The sequence below is a fragment of the Acipenser ruthenus genome, chromosome 28 (genome assembly GCF_902713425.1).
Source record: "Acipenser ruthenus chromosome 28, fAciRut3.2 maternal haplotype, whole genome shotgun sequence".
Lineage (NCBI taxonomy): Eukaryota > Metazoa > Chordata > Actinopteri > Acipenseriformes > Acipenseridae > Acipenser > Acipenser ruthenus.
The window spans coordinates 14,828,172-14,844,878 of NC_081216.1; the positions used below are offsets into that span (position 1 = coordinate 14,828,172).

Genomic DNA, 16,707 nt, shown 5'->3' on the forward strand with positions numbered 1-16,707 from the left:
CATCCCTCGAGTCAGCGCGGGGGTGGCAGGGTTGAAATAAACAAGAATTGGGCTTACCAAATTGGGGAGAAAATAAGCAAAAATAATTGCCAATTTCAAATAAAAAAAAAAAGATTTTCAAGCAACTGGCTGAAGATGTACCCATGGCTAGAGTTTAATAACGATAGTGCTCAAATGAGTTGTTCAGTCTGCAGTGTCTGCACAACAGTAGTTTGCTAACCACTGTTACAAAAAAAGAAGATCGAAATAGAAACTTCATCAGGCAATGGCGAGTGCTCTGCATCACAATGATGAACAGCTGGATGTACATAATGTTAGATGTTTACATTTACTCCTACTCGTTTCATAAAGCAGGGAGCTGCTACTTAAACCCTGTCATAGCTACTTGCTCATTTTTTTATTTTTTGGTGTAATAATATTCTAGGTGATGCAAAACTTTTGGCCAGAGCTCTATATGCTTAAATGAACGTATTAATTAGAAGATTAGGCAAACTTCGTTGTGAAGTTATCGCCAGAGGTGGAAATATTAAGTTTGGATGTGAGGTGGACTAGCTTTGTGTGAAAACGGTATCAGAGAAGTGAATCTTAGGCATTCTAATATGTTCTTTTTTGCAATATATCAGGTACCATAAATACTGCTGGAGGGGTGATGCCTTGAGACCTTTACATTAAGTCAATCACTACTAAGATCATAAGAACATTTACAAATGAGGAGGCCATCTGACCCCTCTGTGCTCGTCCGGTTCCTAGTAGCTTATTGCTCTCAAAACTTTGTTGAGCTTGGTCTTAAAGGATCCCAGTGATTCAGCATCAGCAACAAGGCTACAGTAGGTAACTCATTCCATAACCTCACCACTCTTTGTGTGAAGTGTCTCCTACCCTAAGTCTTTGATGTCACTTGTGGTTTACATTTGAATGTTCATAATGTCCTGTAGCCGAAGGACCCTGCGAAAATCTTTTTATTTGCTTGCCATTCATTTAGCTGATATACCTGCAGTATGCTGAATTCATTTCAGAATATTCTGGATTCCAAAATCATCACAGTTACTGCAAAAGGCCGAGTAAAACACAGTGACCAAACCAGCTGATCTGCCACTTCCTGCTGCCCTTGTCATCGTGTATCTAGTGGTTTTACTTGCCTTGTGACCCACATCAATATCTCAGCCTTAACCCTTCTAAATTAAAACAAAAATGATGGTGGTTTGTTTGTAGTTTCACCATGAGGTTAATTAATATTAAATTAAGTTTTATAATTCAGGTTTCAGACAACTTGAAAGTACTGAAGTCTCAAATGATCTGATGACTTATTCAAACTTTAATTTTGAATTTGATCTAAATACTTAAATGCTATAAGAAATATGTACGTCAAATATAGATTTTGGTCTTGTTGTTTATATGTAGTAACTATGCAGTGAAAGTAATTTATTTATTAACATTAATTTTGTATTCATTATCACAAACAGATCAAACAATCTTGCTAAGTTTTTAGTATGAAAAATGACACACTGTCAAAATGAAAACATTACAGTTAGTATCGGGTATGAAATCACTTAGCATTAACACAATCCTGGCAGCGTTGACGCATAGACCTGAACAGCCTCTGGATTGATTGCTGTTGGATGTTCTGCCACTCTTCCTGTGCAACTGCAGCCAGCTGGCGAAGGTTGGCTGGTCACAGTTATCTCCTGTGGATGGCAATTTGGTGATTTGGTCTCACAGATGTTCTATTGGACCATGGCAAGACCTTGACATTGTTTTCTTGAAGTCGTGCAACTGTAATCCTAGCACTGTGTCATGTTGCATTGTCCTGCTGGAAAATCGACACGTCCGGATTGGCTTGCAGGAACGGAAAAATTGTTACCTCAAGGACTTAGTCAATGTATTGCTGAGCAGTAAGGTTGTCCTCAATTTGCACCAAAGGCATTCTTGTGTTAAAGGAGATTCCTCCCCAAAACATCACACTTCCGCTGCCCCACCGGTTGGCTTGAACAGGCAAAAGTCAGCATAACGCTCACCATGACATCGCCACACACGGCATTCATTGGTGAATAAAACACTCCACCACTCTCTCTGCTGCCACCTCATTGTCGGACTGGGTCTGACATCATTATAGCAACGCAAAAAACGGGTTTCTAGTCGTTTTTTCTCCGGAAAAAGCCGAGAAAACCATTCAATTGCCGAGTGGGAGCGACAAGAGCCGAGACAAGTCGAAAAAAAAAAAAAAAAAAAGGTGTATCTCATGATTAGTCATACATGGTATCTGGTATCAGATAACGGGGCGGGTCGTAAGTAAACAAGTTGGCTGACTGAATCAGCGCACAGAAAACACGGACATTTGCAGAGCTTTTTTGAGATGTTATAGTAATAAAATAATGACTTGGATCGCATTATTGAGGAGTTTGGTGATAAAACGAGTGATCCGGAGATGATCGATCGGTATGTACGACTATTATTATTATTATTATTTATTTCTTACATAGGTGAACACTATAGCAAACGAAAGGGTGGGGCGGGGCTGGAGATGCCTAGTGAGTGCTATGTTGATATGCAGGGCCATTTAAACCCGTTTGACTGTGGAAAAAAATACTTTTAAACAGCGCGTCTAAAATTAACTGCGCATGTGAAAATTAATTAGACCTGATGTGCCTGACGCGCAATTAATAAATGGACCGCAAAGGGTTAATCAACTCACTTTGGCAATATTAACAACTCAAATATCAAACACTGAGCACCTGGCGTTTTTATGAAATCACATGACTTGAGCTCAGTATTTTGTTATCCCAAGGAACAATACTACTCAAACAATCTGCTCATTATTTAAAATGTAAATAACATTATCTAACGTGCCTGTGACAAAGAATGAATCTTGGCTATAAATCTCCCTCCCGACCTGTGAGGGCGCTGTGTAAAGGGAACAGAGTGCCCCAGACTGGATGGTAAGACAATTCATTCCAAGGGTTAGGTGGAAGTCGGCCATCTAGCAAGGGGGCAGAGCTACGGTACACCAAGTCATCACCCCAGAAGGGAAGTGATGTGGCAACCGCAGATTGGAGGAGAAACGGTTGCACTCGCTAACCAAGGGGGTGTGACTGATGGTACAAAAGGAGACGTGGCTAGGTGATCTGTTCCTTTTGTTATGGTTAAGCTGAAACCAAGAAAGGAGAACTGTGATTTAACCATGAGTCTTTTGTTTGTTTGTTGAGTCTGTACTGTTTGTACTGTTTGTGATTATTAGACGGCTAACACGATCCGGAGCTATCGCTACAGGCCAGCAATAAACCCGGACAACACTTCACAAATGTGCACAAATAAATTGTATTTCACCACAAGCACTTTAGCACTCACTCTAGACTTGTGATCGGGTGTGTGTCTTTGTGTGTGTTCTACTGTGTTTATTTTTTCGAACTGTGTTTATTATTTGGAAATTGGGAATATTCTTTGCGGTCGCCAGACTGGGATTACAAAATAAACGTATTGTTTGGACCGTCAACTTTGTAGTCCGTCTTCTGTTTCGTAATCACATCACCACTACACCTGCGCATTGCAAACCACTTTGCCACAGTGCCCAATGAGCTATTGATGTAAAACTCAGACTGTTGCGTTTTCATTGTGCATCAGTGTATATATAATATATATTATATATATATATATATATATATATATATATATATATATATATATATATATATATATATATATATATATATAATAAATAAAATAAATAAACTATTTGTTGAGCACCAAGAGTTTCAAGGCGCTTCACACAGTAATTACAAAAAATATTGTAAAAAGAATAAGAAAATAAAAGACAATGTAATATATTATACATTATATATATATATATATATATATATATATATATATATATATATATATATATATATACACACACACACACATAAATAAATAAATATACATATATTTATAAGGGACAAAAAAGAAACAACTACACTTTTCACAGCCTGTAGCGATGACATCGTGTAAAACACAATGTTAATATGCTGCAATATGGTGCATCAATATGCTTGCTTCTGCCTAAGACTACAGATTCTGTTCTTGCTGTCTTTTCAAACCCAATACAAAGGGAAACTTCCAAAGAGCCATATAGTTGAGCTCAATGAACCATGGCTAGCCCTATTTTAAATCATTTTAAAATCTTCTAATAATTCTGGTTTCATCTTACAGTTTCACTGTATTTCAAACATAAGTCAGAAATATTTTGCTTTAAAGTAAACTTGCTGATCTCTAATTTCAATAGGCAAATGCAATGGTACACATATCACCTTCTGAGAGAATTAAATGGTGAAACATTTCACACTCAGTCTATTCATAGGCCCATCTGGAAGCTGGTACCACCTGCAGACACTGTCACTGCCTCGTACAAGCAACAAAGACCAAAACAAATCAGCAACTGCCAGCAGCAGACTGGGGTTTTCTACTGCAATACTAAACAGCTTTATTAAAAGCATCAACACAAACTCTATAGAAACTGCACAGCCTTTGCTACGCCCTGCTAAAATGCCCAAGTGAGTGTGCCATGCAGTACTAAAAACAAAACTTCCACACTTAAACATTTTAGTTCCATTTATAACCATACATTTTTCTACTTAGGCTTCCACGACTAGATTTGTATTTTTATTATTACTATTTGTGATTTTTTTGACATTGTGGTGCTTTGCTGATAATTAAAAATAGCCAACATGTTGCAAACTTTATTTATCAGCACGCCTTGTTCACCTGCTAGAGTTAACAGTGCCATGGGAGGATGCTGTAGATGAGGCGTATGAGAGGAAGAAAACTGCGATATGCTCAACTAGCCTCTGAAGCGGAACAGTGAGGATGGAGAGTCCGGGTTTACCCAGTGGAGGTGGGTTGTCGAGGATTTGTGGCACACTCTACAACCTGGTTTCTCAGAGACGTCGGATTCAGTGGCCAAGAGTTGCGTCGCACAGTGAAGAACTTATCTGAAGCAGCAGAGAGGAGCCGCAACTGGCTGTGGTTGAGACGGAACAATTCTGGCTGGGGATCTCAAGCACAGTAGAAAGAAAGAAACGCTGATGTACGGGTAAGTAAGCTGGGCTGAGTTGAGTGGGGGACGGAGGGGGGTGATGCTGGGACGCCAGAATCACCGTCGAGCCCTCTTGAGGTGTCGTGGGCTAGTCGACGAAACACCGAGGATGGAAGATGCCCACTTGAAGACCCCAGAGATGTACCCTACATCGCTCGATCCAGACGGTTGTCATGCTGATGCGCTGGGGAGAGTGCACTGTGGTTGATCCCCGGAGCCAGCATCACAGCCGTTGTGTGTGCTGATGCGCCAGGGAGGCAAATAAGCTGATCCCTGGAGCCAGCATTACACTTCAGCCATCAACACCAGACAGAAGGATATCTACATCATCATATGGAAGGAAACGCAAATGAATGGAGACACAGATGGATCACATTAGTTTACTGTAAAGCTATGTCTTAGTTGGTGCTTATCTTGGTGAGAGCCGAGTTCAAATCAGCATGAAGTTTCAACATCTACTCTTGTGTAATGGAATACACATTTATACATGCAGGCTTATATTAATGTAATAACGAGGGTGTTAACGAGGGTGTTTTGGCAGAAGAAATGGCTGCTCTTAATGCTTTTGTGGCCGAGATTCCTGTCAACAGGAATAGGGTCAAGAGTCGAGAGTATTTAAACCCTGAAATATGTTAGGAGAGTTGGATTATTAGGATGCGTTTCAGGTGTTTGGACAGATCTGGAGGTGTGCTGTAATTATCTCCCAAAAATGTGTGCAAAAATATTTGTGGTTTGCTATGTTCTGCATAATATAGCAATTCCAGCTTTCAAAAATGACAGAGATGTGTACTACACCAATAAAAAAAATAAAAAAAATTCAGAAATTTTAAAAACAATAGCCTACCCCAAACAGCACAGTACTGTAGGTAACTACACATTGCACTTAAAGTACTAGTTAAGGCTAACTTCAAATCAAGTCTCCCCTAAGTTTTCTATGTTCTAGGCTTAAAAGATTCAGTTCTTTCAGCCTATTTTTATAGCTCATTCCTACCCAAGGATTAGTCTGGTTTCTCTTCTTTGAGCCGTCTCCAGGACCACAATGTCCCTTTGGTGCTGTGGTAACCAGAATAGGCTAGTCTCCCCAGTGTATTATACAACCTCATCTTACCCTCCTTCCACTGGATAAAGTTACACAATAAGCTTCTGGTTACACAAGTCTGCATGAGACAATATTTACGCTACATTTGTGTGAAAGTTTTCATTTCCTTAATTAGCTCTTTCCATCAGATAATTGGAAAGCTTTTAGCGATTCATAAAATCAGCATAATCCGGCACTAATGCAGTGCTCCATTCAGCATGTCATTTCTCCAAATGTTTGTGATAGATACTGTAGTCGTGCAATTGAATGGTAAAGTTACCAACAGGACAAACACAGAATTATAAATAGAGAATACACCATGAATGTTCACAGAGTACTGTACTAACCAAAACGAAAAGAAGTTCTCTAGGTAGGTCTGATAGTTTACCAACATTCAGGGGTGTGCAATTCATATCGCGCGACGCCCGGGACAACAAGATTTGTGTGAAGGACAACAAGTTTTGCAGTTATACTTTGCCAGTTAGACAAATAGTTTTTTATTTATTTATTTTTCCTATGTTCGTTCTGTTGCTTGAAACACACTCCGGGTATATTTCTAGAGGGCCACGCAAGTGTCTGAAAACTGAACTGCGGAAGTCTAGCACCTACACAAACATTTTTTAAAGTGTTTACGTCCCACCCCTATTACTTCTGATTGGCTAGCTGCGGGGAAAAGCGGATATTCTATTGGTTACAAAGAAACACAGAAATGTCTGCCCTTGCAGCCTCTGGCAAGGCACAGACTAACCTTTTTAACTTAAGGTATTATTTACGTTTTTTGTAAATTAGCAAATAAGTGATACTGCTTTCTTAATACATGAACCTGACATTTAAATGCAGCAATCTAGTAAATTTACAAAAGAAAAACCCCACCATAGTCGCTAAGGTGTTAGTGGATTACAAGAAATCGTGTTGTGTAATTTATAACACTTCGTGGTCAAGCCTGTACTTGTTGGGATGTTTTAAAAGAAGTTTACTGTTTAGAAGCATTTCAAGTCAAACTTTCCCTGGCAAAAAATGTAATAATGTGTTTTCTTTCAATTTTAGTATTGCTAACCTAGTTTGCCATTTACCATATTTTTTAGATTTAAACGCTATATTTAAAAAAAAAAAAAAAAAAACATTTTGTACTAGTTTTGAATGGAAGCGATATTAGTTATTGCACAATCCATCAATTTGTGAAACTATTAAAACATGAAGATTGACAAACATGTTTATAATGATAAACATGAAATGCTTATATGAGATTACCTATACAATATTGTATTATTATTTTAAAATAAAATAAACTGTAAATCTCATGGCAATGTGTTTATGTATTAATTAATTTATGTACTTTTTCAGTGAGAGTAGTGCAGGGAAAGAATGTAGCCCTCCCAAAAAAACCCATCAAGGTATAAAACCAGGATCACTGTGCTGCAGCACAGTTGCAGTTAGCCATCACGGGACAAGATGTTAGATGAGGAAAAATAGCTGTAAAATGTTGTACACTGTTTAAAAAATAAGTTTATAATAGAAATAAACAAAACAAAAAAACAAAGAAACTTGGCAGGTTACACACAAGTCCTTTAAACACCTGGGGTTCAGCAGTTACAAAACTGAAAGAACAAAGAAAAATCAGAATTCCACAAAGCTGCAGTAATAGTTGGCAATGATTTTGTATCTGTGATGCAAACTAAAACACCTGTACATCAGGAGTTGAATTCTGCTTATAGAGAAAGTGTGGAAAAAAAACAGGCTGAAGCTATTTTTATATTTGAATGACTCCCAAGTATTGCTTATTATTGTTGTACTCTTAGTATGTTATTTACATTTACTAGTAAATGTGTTCCAAACTGCACTGAAAGGAACATTTCCTTAAAGTACGTTATACACATTTGTTGAGGTGAGGTGAGGTGAGGTGGGGTCACAGGAGGCCTTTTGTGTATCAGTCATTTTGTGAGCCAGTCAAGCTACGAGGCTAGATCCGCCCCTGTTATTCACGAATTGATTTTGTTCACTGTTAAAATCTATATTATACTCACTGTGAGTATACAGAAGCTGTGGACAAGTAAACTTCCTTATTCAGTAACATTTTGGTACTTATAAGTGAGTGTTTCATTCTAAAAGCAGTACAACAATTCAGTGTTTTAAACAAATGTCAGAAGCAATAGTCCAAGAATGTTGTGTCTCAATCACAGGCACTTAATTTTGTTAAAAAGTGGGGGGCAAACTGAAGGACTAACTGCCGAGCGTAGAGAGGCAAATTTATTTATATTTACAATTAAGAAGCTCTAAGAAACCAAGGCAACTTTGCTCTTGTGAAGTTACGGTTTTAGTAATTGCAAACCAACAAAATTGGGCAGGTGTTTCAGCATAAAATGTTCAATATGTACTTACTGAGCATGCAACAATTACAAACACATGCAAGTAGCACCAAATGGCACAACCAGTACCAATGGCATCTCTGCAAGGAAAGTGTTAAACAAAGAAAAGCAGGTACTGTTCTTTTGAAGGTAAGCATTCCATAATTTAAGGTCGTTCAAAATACTTGCCATGTCCGAAGCACTGGTTTACTATATAAATGCAAAGACTTTTTTTTTTTTGCTGAATAAAACTATTTCAGCAGTATCTATTTAACAGTAAAAACTTGTGCACAGGAAAGATACCATTCAAATGGTCTTATTCCTCTAAGAAATTCTGTCTTTGCCTTTCTAAATATGGTCCATTCAGTTAGAGGGCAAAGTTTGCCCATAATAAAATAACTAAAAACAATACTGTAATAGCTGCCACTGCAAGGAGTGTAATATAAGCAACATATGAATTCTCTTACGATTTCAGGTACATGCTGTTAAAGTAAGATGACACTGGCTGCGAAAGAAGGACTGTGACTATTGTCATTTTTTATACACAAATAAGTTTACTTGAATTTAAAAACATCTTAAACGATGCAAGCAAATTCCTACACTATGAATATACATTATTTGACTGAATAAGTACACAAGCTTTAATATGAAAGCTGAAAATGTATTTCATTAAAGAACGACAAGTTAGCAATGAAAAACAAAAACATTCTAGTTACTTCACTAAAGTAAAAACGGGCTTCTGCTATTCTGAAATACAACTGCTTCAGATTATTACCAGTGCTTAATAACAGGAACAACATTTTATTTAGAGTTGGTGTTGAACTTAAACCTGTTCATGACCCCGCAGCAATATGAACCTGCTGACTTCCTTATTACCTGTCTGGTTCTCTCTTGCCTTTTTTTCAATCCATATATTCCATGAATAGACAATAAAAACAAACTAAACTAACAACTACCTAGCCTATATTTAATTAATCATTTTTTGTAGTCTCCACGGACTGCACAGCATCTTCTGTTGCAGTCTCACCGCTGCTAATGTGTTGTAAATAGTGCAGTGCCGACTATGGGTCAAACCAATGTTCGTGTAGGGTGCCTTTTATTTAGTTTATTTATTTATTTTTTTTTTTCTGAAAAGTCTTCTGAATGACTTTTTTTTATTATATTTTAAACCGTTTAAAGGCAAAACCATAACAACACATAGAATAACAGTGTGTATATACGGAGCAAAAAAGTAGAGAGACAAAATATATAGTTCGCCTTCCCTGTGCCCAATGGGTTAGGCGTCTATGGTCTAAATCAAGTTACAGTTCAGCAGAAAACAAAAGGTCACAAAAGTCAAGTACATGCGAAAACATTTTACAGTTTTCCACAAGAAAAAAAACATACACCCCACCTCCTAATTTTTTTTTTGCCATTTCTACACGAATCATAGGAATGGACCTGTGAGAGGCCATTTTGAAGGAATTTCGTCTACAGACGGAAAACCTTCCACCCATGGAAATATAGTAACCTGATTCTACTCAGAGGATGGGGTGTGTTTAAAGTATTCAGATCGAATCAATGATAGATACAAGTCAGGAAGGAGGGATATTGCCCAACTACACTGGGAAAGGTAGTTTGTTTTTGTTTTTTTGTAGTAGGATTTGGGTTTTTTTAAATGGAAATGGGTGAAGTCAACATGAACTGAGTAACTATTTCAGATTACATTTTTTTCTATCTGGGGTGTTCTATTTATCGGTTAAACCGAAAATCAGAAGGCCTAGTTATAGCATTGGCAACAAATGGCCCTCGCTGGAAGAGTGTTGAAATTAAAGTTTTAGTCCACACTGTGAAATTTCATTATTGCCTGGCTGACAATGCAACAGGAAGTAGTAACCAGCACTCAAACCACTGCCATTTTCCGCTCTGACACAGCAATGCTAACACATTGAGCACTGCAGCACTCACATCTTGGTTACTGAGCTAATGTGGATAGCTCAAGTTTGTCTTGAAGAATTCTTTACTAAGCAACATATGTTTTAGCAATGAGCAAAATAATGAGGTGCCGTCATATCCCAGGGGAGGCTTTTGGCAGTTGTTTTCTACTTAGTCCTGTCCACTAATTTGAACTCTCTGTTCCTTTACAATTTGCATCCTTAAACTTCTTCGTTTTTAGATCAATCAGCTATTAGGATTGATGAGCCAAACAGCTTTCTCTTAAATTCTTATAATCTTACGTTATTTTATTTTCTTGCAGATACCCAAACGTAGTGTGAATGGCACTATGCTCAAAACAAGGGGCAATGTCTCTGGGTGTGCAGAGAGCCTGGCTTGATGGATTAAACTGAAGAGCCCGGAGACTTGATAAGAAGTGAACTGGGCAATGTGAATAATGTGAAATTAAAGCAAGGACATTTGAGTATCAGTAAAATATTGCATCAACAGTGAAAATGTAAGTAAAACAAAAATAATGAGGAAACAAGGGCTTTAAGCCAAGGTGGCTATAGTTAAGGATGTGTTTTTAAAAATAAATACATAAATAATAGAACTGCATGCAGTGTGTACAGTGTCCTATTATAAGAGATGTCATCTTTAGCAGGGCTCTCTGGCTGCTCAAACTATGCAAAATGATTTGTGTTACAATAAGAGACACCCCAAACATAGCATATTAACTTAATATAAATCACAAGGTATATATTTACAAGATAGCATGTACTGGAATTCTGATCAATCTGTAACAGTGGTTAATTTCTTATACTGAATTTTTAATTAATTTTACATTTTTCTCCAAGCAACGGCAGACTTCAAGTAAGACATTAGATCATGGTAAACAGTGATCTAAGTAACAGGTAATAGCTGAAATAACTGGGTAAAAAAAGGTTTAGTTACTGGATATTATTTTCTACCATAAAAGAGCCATTTGTTGTAACACATAGTGCTATGATTAAACAGAGGGCATGCAAATCTGTACTGTCAAATTGATGCCACAGCAACTCTGAAGCAGTCTGTATATAATAACACAATCAATGTGTGGTCCAGTGGTTAAAGAAAAGGGCTTGTAACCAGGAGGTCCCCAGTTCAAATCCCACCTCAGCCACTTACTCATTGTGTGACCCTGAGCAAGTCACTTAACCTCTTTGTGCTCCGTCTTTCGGGTGAGATTGTAATTGTAAAGTGACTCTGCAGCTGATGCATAGTTAACACACCCTAGTCTCTGTAAGTCGCCTTGGATAAAGGCGTCTGCTAAATAAAACATAATAATTTGAAAGTTAAATATCAGGTGTATTTATTGCAGATCATAACAATTCACTGCATTATTTCTATTGTCACCTGACCAAAACATGTACAAAAAGCCAGGTTAGAAAAATAAGATCAGCTAATACCATTTAAACATGTGATTTTATTATATATAGTGTGGCAAAATGGGGTTGCTTTGCCACACTTCGGGATCTTTAACACTGCCTTTAAGTGTAAATGAAGTACTTGAACAGATAGGGTGTAAACAGGGCAGTGCCTGCATATTTATTTCCAGTACACAAAAACAAACAAAAGCTTAACTCCACCAAGGAGTGCTTAAATAAACTTCTCACAAGTCCAAGCTACGAAAAACCAGACGGCTAGGCCGTTTAACGGTAACACAACACATATACTTATCAAAGTATCACAATACCTTTTTATATCAGCCTGTACCCAAAGAGCTTCCTCCAGGCCTTAGCCTTAACGCAGACCTCCCTGTCAGACCTGCTATTTTACACACCTGCTTAATCCCAGACAGATGTCCCTCATTAAATTAGAGCCAGGTGATTCCAATCCTGGCTAATACCAACCCTGTGGAATTCTGGGGGATGTAGTCCTGAACCTCACCTTTCCTCCCTCTATTCTGCCACTATATACAGTATATATATACAGCTCTGGAAAAAATTAAGAGACCACTACAAAATTATTAGTTTCTCTGGTTTTACTATTTATAGGTATGTGTTTGGGTAAAATGAACATTTTTGTTTTTTTCTATAAACTTCTGACAACATTTCTCCCAAATTCCAAATAAAAATATTGTCATTTAGAGCATTTATTTGCAGAAAATGACAATTGGTCAAAATAACAAAAAAGATGCTTTCGTGTTGATGCGTGTTGTCAGACCTCGAATAAAGCAAAGAAAATAAGTTCATATTCATTTTTAAACAACACAATACTAATGTTTTAACTTAGGAAGAGTTCAGAAATCAATATTTGGTGGAATAACCCTGATTTTCAAGCACAGCTTTCATGCGTCTTGGCATGCTCGCCACCAGTCTTTCACATTGATGTTGGGTGACTTTATGCCACTCCTGGCGCAAAAATTCAAGCAGCTCAGCTTTGTTTGATGGCTTGTGACCATCCATCTTCCTCTTGATCACATTCCAGAGGTTTTCAATGGGGTTCAGGTCTGGAGATTTGGCTGGCCATGACAGGGTCTTGATCTGGTGGTCCTCCATCCACACCTTGATTGACCTGGCTGTGTGGCATGGAGCATTGTCCTGCTGGAAAAACCAATCCTCAGAGTTGGGGAACATTGTCAGAGCAGAAGGAAGCAAGTTTTCTTCCAGGACAACCTTGTACTTGGCTTGATTCATGCGTCCTTCACAAAGACAAATCTGCCCGATTCCAGCCTTGCTGAAGCACCCCCAAATGAGTCCAATTTTCAGCTTTGCCCAACACCTGGTCGTCTAATGGTTAGACGGAGACCTGGAGAGGCCTACAAGCCACAGTGTCTCGCACCCACTGTGAAATGTGGTGGAGGATCGGTGATGATCTGGGGGTGCTTCAGCAAGGCTGGAATCGGGCATCTTGGCATGAATTGTTTAGTTTAGGAATAAAAAAAACAAACAATTGACTTGTATTTTAAATGATGTATTTAACATGTAATCATTACGTGATGTGATTTCATTATTTTTCTTTTCATTTATAAACAAACAAGTGTGACTAAGGTCGTCTCAAATGCCTCCCAATAAAGCGGTGCCGATTGTAATATCTAGCAACCTTCAATATTAAGGCTACCCCTTTTTCAGTATGAAGGTCCCCGCATCAGCAATGTAAACCACTGCTTCTCCCTAGAAGATTTAGATATATAAAACACAAAACAAGTAAATTATACAGTTTGCATAGAAGAATAAATAAAATGTTAGTAAAATTCCTTGGCCAATGTTTCGACCATGTAACTTCAGTAGCAAGGACACCCCACTGTTATGGACATTTTGTTGGTCCCTTGACTGGCCATAATAGGGAGGTTTCACTGTAGCAGGCAACAATTTCAATCTCCAAGTAAAATCACCTAGGAAGTAAAAGCCTAAATAACACACACAAACAACACTTTATCCAAGTACCAGCTATCATTTTTGAAAGTCAAAGTACGTGTTTCTTTCTAAACTGCACTTATGAGATATATTTAGAAAACAGATGTGCACAACAGGTATAGTTGGGGAGCAGTGTGGAGTAGTGGTTAGGGCTCTTGACTCTTGACCGGAGGGTTGTGGGTTCAATCCCCAGTGGGGGACACTGTTGTTGTACCCTTGAGCAAGGTACTTTACCTAGATTGCTCCAGTAAAAACCCAACTGTATAAATGGGTAATTGTATGTAAAAATGATGTGATATCTGTATAATGTGAAATAATGTATAATGTGATATCTTGTAACAATTGTAAGTCGCCCTGGATAAGGGCGTCTGCTAAGAAATAAATAATAATAATAATAATAGTTGATGGAATTATTTTGTTAGCTATCAGCACTTTACCTGCTCTCTGTCAGGCACTCACAATTTGAAAACAATCTGCAGATCTTTTTGAAACTTACACTAGCCCGGCATCCTTCCTGGATTTCAGACCTGCCTTTGATGAAGTATATTATTTAAATGATAAAATGAACTGTTGGGAGTAAATTACTCCTGGCACCCCATCAAATTAACCATTGAAGAAAGGAGAGAAACACTAATCTTTATAGTAGAAAGTGTGTGATGTATTACAGATACCATTCATGCATTGATTTCCTTTGCATCTCTTGGATACAGTCATTTCTAAATTCTGTTACAAGAACGAATACAAACATGCCACCAAATAGGCTACATTTAAAGCTTGGTTTGAATATTTTTAAACCAAAAAAAGTGTAGCTCCCATCAGTCGCACAAGCTTGGCATTAGGAAGAAAAGCAGCGGTCCACATGCTGAATGGCTTGTCTTTCAACATGACATAATTTGATGCAGCAATGTCAGCACTGACTTCAGTATCACACAACTCCAGGTGCAGATAAAGGCACTCTATTTAATCACACTGTTTAATCACTGCGTGCCAGTAGATCTTTTGACTTGAAGTCACTACAATTCTATAGAGCCAAAAAATACATAAGACTGTGTTTTACTGTAGCAAAGAAATCTGTCAAAACATGTTCCATATAGAAATATGCTTAAATATATTCTTATATAACACCTAGTATATGTAAATAGAAGTATCAGAGCCATAGCTCAGATCCATATTACATGCGATACTGCTAAAAGAATTTTTTCAATATATTCAATGTTCTTTTAGTATATCTAAATTTAGCATTATTGACTGTTTAATACTTATATATAGACAGATAGATAGAATGTATATAGGTAGTTCATTATAGGACTGCATTAGTATAAATGTTTTGTGGAGGCTACCTTACCCAGCTTTAACTGTAATGAATTCATAATTTAGTAATACTACTTAAACAATTAGGCACACACATCTGATTCTGAAACAATAATAGGGTGGTTTTGTGCACAAAACATCACTGTTGCAGAAGGGTTCATTTTACCGCATGCACGATGGAACTTCAAGATAATCGCACAACAGTTAGATTGTGACTATGAAGACATATCTCAAAGCGTTTGGTTTTTAATCATCTGGAAACATGTTGATATGACTACTACAAGTCAAATTGAAAGGTACCGTTATTTATTTTTTGTCGACTTTCTAAATATGTTCCCTTATTATTAGTATGCACATGATATTTTACCATGAATAATACATGCAGTTTAAAAATGATAAGTATTTTCTTATCTACAATGTGAATTCGAATATTAAGTTTTGCTGTCCCATGGGAGAAAAATGCCACAGTTATCCGTGCTAATGCTACGCGACGGTTTGATCAATTCCACAGACAACTACTTTAGTTATGCTTCTATTTAAATAACCTAGACAGGAAATCCGATGTTCAGTGTTGTGTTGTTAATATAACGAATCACAATCGACGAGTTAACATTGGAAACATTAGCGCTTCAGGCTAACTGGAATCAAGTCTGCTTCTCTGAACATTTAGTTTGTCACAAAACGCTGGATAGATCAAAAGAACACGTTTTAATTTAATGGGGATTTGGATATCAAGCTACGCTATCCCAATACTTTACAAAGCCTACCACTGCATGCACATTACATTTTTTTTAAATTACAAAGCTCCTGACTGTATCACTAAAACAAATAATATTAATAAAAACCGCGTCCTTACCGTTTGTTGTGGTATTTTGTTGCTGTCCTCTCAGAATAATTATCCACGGTTTTCATTATTTTCCTGTTTACAAACTGATTAAACCAAAAGAGCTGTCACAGAGAAAACAATGCAATACAAACACTACACTACCCCACTAACACAGTGAACAAATGGCATCCAAATACATGCACGGGATGCTCTGCAAAGCGAGCAAGCGCACTGAAGCGCGCCCTGCGAGGAGAGAAAACTGTCAATTTAGGGAGTGTCTGTATTTTACGAATATTTTTTTTAAAACGAAAACATCATTTCGTTTTTGTGGGTTAGACAAAGAGGAAACAACCATGTTCAGATGTATCAGCTTGCTCGTTTATTACTAGGTTTTGCACTGATACGTTCATATTTACTCACAAAAAATAAATAAAACGTGCCTACGTGAATAGGGTTATCAGATTTCCAGAGTGAAAAACCGGGACATAGCAAGCTGAAGCAGTTCAAATAACTGTACAATATAGAGACTAATACATGCAGTAGTGTGTGCTCAGTAGCGGTTTAAGGCACATGCAGCACATGCAATTGCGAGGGGGCCGTGTTGTCGTGGCTCAGTTAAAATAAAATAAAAAAAACGTTTGTTCACCTCAAGTCTGCACCAGAATGAATGACCTGTCAACTCTCCATTATTTGCCGGGACTCTCCTGTTTTTTTGGACACAAATCCCGGACAACTCCTGGGACCGATTTTCTCCCGTATTTTGTTCC

The 16,707-nt window shown here is 37.6% G+C and overlaps 1 protein-coding gene across 2 annotated transcripts in view; it reads right to left on the reverse strand.

The window, feature by feature from the left end:
• The window catches only part of LOC117435123 (USP6 N-terminal-like protein), a 96,330-nt gene extending 80,154 nt beyond the window's left edge, over nt 1–16,176 (reverse strand). Inside the window, exons 1-2 of one of the 2 annotated variants that reach the window (XM_059002980.1) lie at nt 15,971–16,176; nt 12,141–12,990 (exon numbers count right to left, since the gene is read on the reverse strand). The gene's annotated coding sequence lies outside the window, so the exon portion shown is untranslated. The remainder of the gene's footprint in view (nt 1–12,140; nt 12,991–15,970) is intronic. The other variant, XM_034058076.3, reaches the window with a different exon arrangement.
• Between the last annotated feature and the right edge of the window lie 531 nt (nt 16,177–16,707).